Source organism: Mobula birostris, chromosome 9, assembly GCF_030028105.1.
Source record: "Mobula birostris isolate sMobBir1 chromosome 9, sMobBir1.hap1, whole genome shotgun sequence".
Lineage (NCBI taxonomy): Eukaryota > Metazoa > Chordata > Chondrichthyes > Myliobatiformes > Myliobatidae > Mobula > Mobula birostris.
In genome coordinates, this window is record NC_092378.1 from 60,639,107 (window position 1) to 60,647,229 (window position 8,123).

The 8,123-nt window shown below is 44.6% G+C and overlaps 1 long non-coding RNA gene across 2 annotated transcripts; it reads right to left on the reverse strand.

Moving 5' to 3' along the window:
- Positions 1-803: 803 nt before the first annotated feature.
- Positions 804-7,895, reverse strand: LOC140203381 (uncharacterized). Of its 2 annotated transcripts, none has more exons than XR_011887353.1 (3): positions 7,814-7,895; positions 5,739-5,791; positions 804-1,941 (listed from the first exon to the last, which is right to left on the reverse strand). It is a non-coding gene; the product is annotated as an uncharacterized lncRNA (long non-coding RNA). The 2 variants fall into 2 exon arrangements; XR_011887352.1 differs by lacking the exon at positions 7,814-7,895 and adding an exon at positions 7,655-7,687.
- Between the last annotated feature and the right edge of the window lie 228 nt (positions 7,896-8,123).

An 8,123-nucleotide genomic window follows, 5' to 3' on the forward strand; every position in this document is an offset into this window, starting at 1 on the left:
CACACACACACAAACACACACACACACACGCACACACACACACACACACACACGCACACACGCGCACACACTCAAATAGACGTCCACAAAGACATACACATGCACAGACACATACATATGCGAGCATCTGCAGAATTCATTGTGTTTACCTACATATGCGCACGCACATACACACACACACCCACCCATCGACAGACGCACACACACACACACACACACACACACACACACACACACACACAGAGTCACACAAATACAGACACATAATGTAGAGATTCAGAGGCTTGAAAATAACTAAGAAGAAAACATTTAGCTTTAATTAAATCATACAGATCTACACTTACTTTTCTCCTGACAGCTGATCTCTATAGATTTGAAGAGCAAAGGCAGGGTCAACGCTGCCGGGGTGGTAAGGTTAGAGAGCTAACTGCTGGAAGGGCTAAGTTTCGGGTCAGATTCCAGTGGCCCGTCTGCTGATGGAAAGATCTGATGACATTCATTTGAAAAATGGCAGGAAAGGTGTATAAAGTCACGAGGGGCATAGACTAGGTGAATACGTGGCCTTTGTCTCAGGGCCAGTGTAATATTTAATGCTCAATCACTATCACAAAACCAGCTTCTCTGACCATTGTTTGTTTCAGGGACCAAGCTCTTTCCAAATTAGCTTCTCTATATCAGGAAAACGGTTGTCCTGAAGTACAAATAGTAATCAAAAGACAAATGGATTGCTGCCTTATTTGAAGGGGCTGACCTATAAAGAATGGAAGTTATGCCACAGATATGCCATATTATTTTTTGCCAACTATATCAATGATTGCAAAATTCAAGTTCTAAAGTAAATTTATTATCAGAGTACGTAAATGTTATCATGTACTATCTTGAGATTCATTTTCTTGCAGGCATTTACAGGAACTTTATAGATTGTTATGAGAAACTATACATTAACAAAGTCTGACAACCAATGTGAACAAGACAAATCCTGTGAATAAATAATAATACTGAAGACATGGGTTGAAAAGAATACTTGAAGTGAGTCCCTGCCGGTTCAGAAGTCTGATAGTTGTAGGATAATAACTATTCCTAAATCTGGTGGTGTGGGATCTAAGTAGGGTTGCCAACTTTCTCACTCCCAAATAAGGGACAAAAGTAGCAGTCAAATACAGGACACTTGTGTTTACCCCGAGAAAGACTACCATGACTATGAAGCTTTGCGTGGGCACCTGTGTGCGCATGATTAACGTGCGCGTGCATGATGTGCGCATGCGTGACGTGCACATGCGTGTATGTGCCGATTGTTTTCTACAAATCGGTTTTGGCATAATCTTCCTGATTCTGATACACTGTACATACATTATTTCTACTTTATACAGGCTGTGTAATTATCATATCATTCCTGCTTTTACTATATGTTAGTGTTATTTTCGGTCTTATGTGTTATTTGGTATGATTTGGTAGGTTATTTTTTGGGTCTGGGAACGCTCAAAAATTTTTCCCATATAAATTAATGGTAATTGTTTCTGCACTTTACGCCATTTTGGCTTACAAACTGTTTCATAGGAACCCTCTACCTTAGCGGTGGAAATACGGGACAAGGGCGGTCCCATATTGGACAAAACAATTTAACCCAATATACGGGATGTTCCGGCTAATACGGGACAGTTGGCAACCCTAGATCTAAGTCTTCTGTACCTCCTAGATTGAAAAGAGAGCATAGCCTAGATGCTGGGGGTCCACGATGATGGATGCTGCTTTCTTGCTCAGCGCCCCATGTAACTGTACCCAGGGTGGGGAGGGCTTTGCCTATGATGGACTGGGTTGGGTCCACCACTCTATGTAGCCTTTCCATCACTGGGCAGTGGGGTTTCCATATTAAGCCATGATGCGAGCTGTCTCCACTGTGCATCTATGGAATTTGTTAAAGTCTTTGGTGACATGTCGAACCTACAAGATAGATAAATAGATAAATCAATAACTTATTGATCCAAAAGGAAATTACAGTGTCACAGTAGCATTACAAGTGCACGGATTTACAAATATTAGAAGAGACGTAAGAATAAAAATGTTATCTTAAAAATAAGATATACAAGATTTACAAATCAAAGATTCCAAGATTTCCAAGTTCACACTGGTAAGTTGGGAATGCAAGAACTACTGAAATATTATATAGTAATGGAGGCATATTCACCCCATTCGGATACGAAGTGATGGTTGTATTGCACAGGGTGTCCGTGATAGCAGGGTGCGGTTAACAGAGCTTACTGACAGTCTCACAGGAGGGGATCATCACTTCCCTGACTATAGGTTGACTCATTATAGAGTCTAATGGCCGAGGGTAAGAATGACCGTATATGGTGCTCTTTGGAGCAGTGCAGTTGTCCTAATCTATTACTAAAAGTGCTCCTCTGTTCAGCCAAGATGGCATACAGAGGGTGAGAAGAATTGTCCAGAATTGCCAGAATTTTCTGTGTGGTTCTTTGTTCTATCACAGCTCCCAGTGTGCCCAGTGTGACTGCTATAGCAGCTCCAACCTTTCTAATCAGTTTATTGAGCCTGTTGACATCTCCCATGTTAATGCCATTGCCCTAAAGAAGGTTGTCCTGGCAACAACAGATTGGTAGAACATGCAAAGGAGAGGCCTGCATACTCCAAAGGATCTCAGTCTCCTCAGGAAGTAGAGGTGACTCTGGCCCTTCTTGTACACAGCCTCTGTGTTGGTGCTCCACTCAACACTGTCATCCAGGTGCACCCCAGGTGCTTGTAGGTCCTCACCACATCCATGTTCTCATCATCAATAGTAACAGGGAGCAGTGCAGGCTTGGCCTTTCTAATGTCCATTACCATCTCCTTTGTCTTACTGATGTTGAGCTGCAGGTGATTCAGCTTGCACTATTTCAGAAAGTCCTCCACCAGGGCCTGTAGTCATCCTCCCATCCTCCCTTTATACACACGACTATTGCTAAGTCATCAGAGAATTTCTGCAGATGACATGACTCTGTGTGGTATCTAAAGTCTGAAGTATACAGGGTAAACAGGAAGGGAGCCAATACAGTCCCCTGTGGGGCCCCAGGGCTGCTTATAGCCATGTCTGACACACAGCTCTGAAGCTGCACAAACTGTGGTCTGTCAGTCAGGTAGTCCATTATCCAGGATACAATGGAAGTGCCAGCCTGCATGGAATGGAAATTTTCCCCCAGCAGTGACGGCTGTAGGTATTGAAGTCATGAGAAAAGTCAATAAAACATGATCCTCACAGTGCTGCCCAGCTTATGCAAACGGGAGTAGGCTCTGTTCAGCAGGTAGATGACAGCATCGTCAACTCCAAAGTGCTCCTGGTAGGCAATCTGCAGGGGATCGAGGGCTGATCTGACCAGGGGTCAGAGGTGAGCCAGGACCAGCCTCTCCAGGGTCTTCATGATGTGTGAGGTCAGGGCCACTGGATGGTAGTCATTCAAGACTTTCGGTTGGCCTTTCTTGGATACTGGGACCACACATGATGTTTTCACACAGTCGGGGCCCTTTCCAGGCTGAGACTCAGGTTGAAAATGCCCTGGAGAACTCCACACAGCTGCTCAGCACACTCCTTCAGGACCCTGGGGTTCACACCATCCAGTCCCAATGCTTTGCCATGTCTGAGTTTCCCCAGAGCCCTTCTCACCTGCTCAGTAGTGAAGGTAAGTCCATGATGCCTGGGGAGTTGGTGGAGGTGGGGGCCGGGAGAGGTGAAGATTGAGACAATAGTAGTTGGTATGTCAAAGTTTGAATGGAAGGTGCAGGGGAAGCAGGGGATGTCGACAGTGGTAGCCTGTGTTGTTCATTCACATGTTGAACTGGTGGGGGGAGGAGGGAGGAGGGGAGCTGTTGGTGCTGAGGGAGTATTGGGTGCCTTGGCACCTGGACTGGTGTGCTGAGGGGGTGTGAACAGGAGGGCAATTATCAAACCTATTGAAGAATTGGTTTAATTCATTAGCCCGTTCATGGCTTCACTCCAAAGCTCTACAGCTAGGCTGATTGAAGTCAATGATATTCTTCGTGTCTCTCCACACCTCCCGTGTGCTATTGCTATTCTGCCCAAGCTTATCCTCCAGCTCTCTCCTGTATTCCTCTTTAGCCACCCTGATCTCCTCCTTTAGCTCCATTGGCACATGTTCCAATTCCTTCCTGTCTCCTGATCGAAAGGCTCTCTTTTTGTGGTTGAGAAGAGCCTTTAGATCTCTGGTGACCTATGGTTTGTTGTAAGGGAGGCAGCAAACAGTGCTTGATGGTATTACAGCGTCCATACAGAAGTTCATGTAGCCAGTGATGCAACTGCAATCAGTAAGTCCATTAATGTCCTCCCCATATGGTTCACAAACACATTCCAGTCAGTAACCTCAAAGCAGCCCTTCAAGGCCTCGATGGCCTCTGGAGAACATTTCTTTACAATCTTGGTGGCAGTTAGCTGCTACTGTACTCTGGGCGTATACAAGGGCATGAGGTGAACCGGATTGTGATCTGATCTTCCTAGTAGGGGGAGAGCTGTGGAGCTGTATGCATCTTTACATTTGCATGCTAGAGATCCGGTGTTTTATTTTCTTTTGTATGGCACTTGACAAACTGATCGAAGGTGGGTAGGGTTGGCGAGAGAGAAACGTGGTTGAAGTCTCCCGATACTGCAATGAATGTATTGGGGTGTAGAGTCTGGAGTTTCACGATCATAATGTGTATGATATCACACGCAGCATTGGGACTGCGGGACATAGACACGAGCAATATGGCGTGGCTGAACTCGCACAGTCGATAACACGGATGTAAGCTCACAGCAAGCAGTTCGATGTCCAGACTGCAGGTTCGTTCTTTCACAGAAATGTGACCAGGATTACACCATCTGCTGTTCACAAGCACAGCATGCTCACCTGCCTTTCTTTTACAACACTGTAGATTAATTCTGTCTGCTCATAGAGTTGACAGCCTATTCACAGTAGCATTGTAATCTGGGATTTGATTGTGTAGCCATGTCTCAGTGAAACACATAACGCTGCATTCCCTGTATTTGTTCTGCGTCCTCATGAGTATTGATAGTTCTTTCATTTTACTTGCCAGTGATCTTATGTTCCCCATAATGATAGGCGGGAGATATGGTTTCTCTGCTCTTGATACATCGTTTTTACCCCGATCTGTAGCCTCGGTGTCTCCATCTCAGCTCCTCCAGAATATCGAGCTTCTGCTGGGCAAACAAAGGCTGCTAGTAGCTGCTCCCTTGTATATATGATATTACTTCCGCTACTGTAGTCACAGCACTAGAGTATCCCAAGAGCCAGAAGAATAATGAAAATGTTCTTATTGTCCATTGCTATTTTGCAGTGCTGTTGGCCAGTACAAAAACAAATGAAAGAACATGTTAAATAACATTAAGACAAACAAACACACAGAGCTACTGTAGCGTGCTGCTGCCACCTCACACGGAGCACACAGGAAGTCCACAACCCACAAACTTCTAAGAAAGTTGTGCCTACTTTGTGATGACACTTCTGTGCTGGTACCAGGACAGAACCTTGGATATGATAACATTGGAATATGTTAATGCTAAGGGATTTAAAACTACTGACCCTCTCCACCTCTGTTCCCATAATGAAAACTGGCTCATGGACCTCCGACTTCTTCCTCCTGAAACCAAAGTTTTGCTGACTTGATTAAGATTTGGACAAGAACGTACGAAGTCCAAGTACATTTATTATCAAAGTATATATATTATACACAACCTTGAGATTCGTCTCCTTACAGGCAGCCACAAAACAAAGGAACCCAATAGAACCTATTGAAAAAAAGAAGGCTGTCAAACACCCAATGTGCAGAAAAAAAAACAAATTGTGCAAACAATAAAAGTAAGCAAATAACATTCAGAATTGAAGTTCACACGAAAGTGAGTTCACAGCCACGAAGCCAGTCATCACTGGTGCTGGTCCAGAAGCCTGTTAGCTGCAGGCCACAGCTTCAGTTCAGTGCAGAGCTGAGTAAACCTCACGGAGCCGCGAGCCGAACTGGCCTGTCCCTCACGTCTGGCTCTGGCACCCTCACCTTCTCAATCTGGCCTGGTGTTTAAATCTCGGGTCATCAGTTGCTCTTGGACCCGGCATGGTTAGTAAGTTTGCAGGTGGCACTAAAGTAAGTGGAACCATAGACAGAGAAGAAAGTTACCAGGAATCACAGTGGGATCTTGACTAGCTGGGTAGATGGCAAACTTAATTCAGATAAGATTGAAATGTAGCCTTTTGGGAAGTCAGTCCAGGTTAGGAGTTTCACAGACAACAAATAGGCTCTGGGAGGTGTTGTAGAACAGAGAAATCTAGAAGTTCAAAGACACAGTTCCCTGAAAGTTGCCATACAGACAGACAGAGTGATGAAAAAGGTATATTGCAGGCTTGTCTTCATTTGACAAGGTGTTAAATACAAGAGTTGGGACATCCTGTTAAGGTTGTACAGAATATTGGTTAGGCTGCACTTGTAATATTCTGTGTACTTCTGGTTATCACAAGATTGCTGCCTGAACTGGAGGGGGCTCTTTATGAGAGATTGAATAGGATGGCAGAAGTAAATAAAGCAATGAGAAGTAGATAACCAAAGACTGTTCCCATGACAAGGGTGTCTAAAATTAGAGGACATAGGTTTAAGGTGAGAAGGAAGAGCTCTTAAGGGATCTGACAGGTTAATACTTTCACATAAGGAATAGTTTTAACTGAATTGAGTAGCCAGAGGAGATGGTGGAGTCAGATTCATTTAATCATCACATGTACATCAAAGCGTTTAGTGAAATGCGCCATTTGTGTGAACAACCAACACACCCAAGGAAGTGCTGGGGGCCACACATTCTGGTGCCAACATAGCGTGCCCACCATGTTCACAGAACAACACAGAACACAACAAAACAGGGGATGGCAAGCGACACAAAACGACAACAGTGAAACAATCTCCAACCCTCCCCGCCAAATGCATTTATACAGTTCTCTAACCCCTGGACAGGCTGCCTTGGTCTCCAGCATCTAGCGGATTTGTGGATTCACTAACATCGCCAGGAGAAGTAAAGTGATTGGAAAAGCAGAGCATAGAAGCTAGAAGAATTAACACAGACAGATCTGATTGTCAGCAAGGACGTGGTGAACTGAAGGGCCTGTTTCTATTCTGTACTACTCTTTGACTCTGTGACTCCAAGGACTTCACCTGGTTTGGAGTGTCTTAGTTATAGAGAATGGTTAGACAGACTTGAACTTACTTCACTGGAACATCAGAAGCTGAGGGATGCCCTGTTAGAAAGTGAGACCATAGAGAAGGTACATTGAGCTATTTTCCACAGTGGAGATGTCAAAATCTAGATGGCATAGGCTTAGAAAGTTAAAGAGAGTACAAGGCAAGTGCACAGAGATAGAAATTAGCTTCATTTGTCACATGTACATTGAAACATACAGTGAATTACGTTATTTGCATCAAGACCAGCGTGGTCCGGGGACGGGCTGGGGGCAGCCTGCAAGGGTCGCCACGCTTCCAGTGCCAACATAGCATGCCCACAACATGCTAAGCTGAACGCCTTTGGAACATGGGAGGAAACCCTCGCAGTCACAGCAAGGACGTACAAATCTTTGCAGACAGCGGCAGGAATAGAACTCTGAGTGGTTGGACAAACCTGAATTGATTTCCTTGGAGCATCAGAAGCTGAGGGGTGAGCTGATAGAAGTATATAGAAGTATGAGAGGCACAGCTAAGATACATAGAGCTATTTTCCCAGGGCGAGAAAGCATGAAAGTGTTGGTAATTGATAAAAGAAAAAGAGATAAATATTTACCAGACTCTCTTCTTCTGTATTCATCTAAAAAGGCAGATCATCTTTAATATCTCAAATTCTCTGACTGTGCAGCAATCCCTAGACGTTGCTCATGTGTCTGGAATGGAGATTAACTCAAAGCCTGCTGGCTCAGATGCAGTCGTAAGGTCACTGCACTCTCTTGCAGATCCATTGCTCAAAGGAGCAGATAGCGCGTCTGCACAGTCAAGACCGAATGATGTTGGAGTTCGGGAGCGTTCACATTTCAGAATCAGGTTTACTATCACTGATGCATGCTGTGAAACTTCTTGTGTTGTGGCAGCAGCACAGT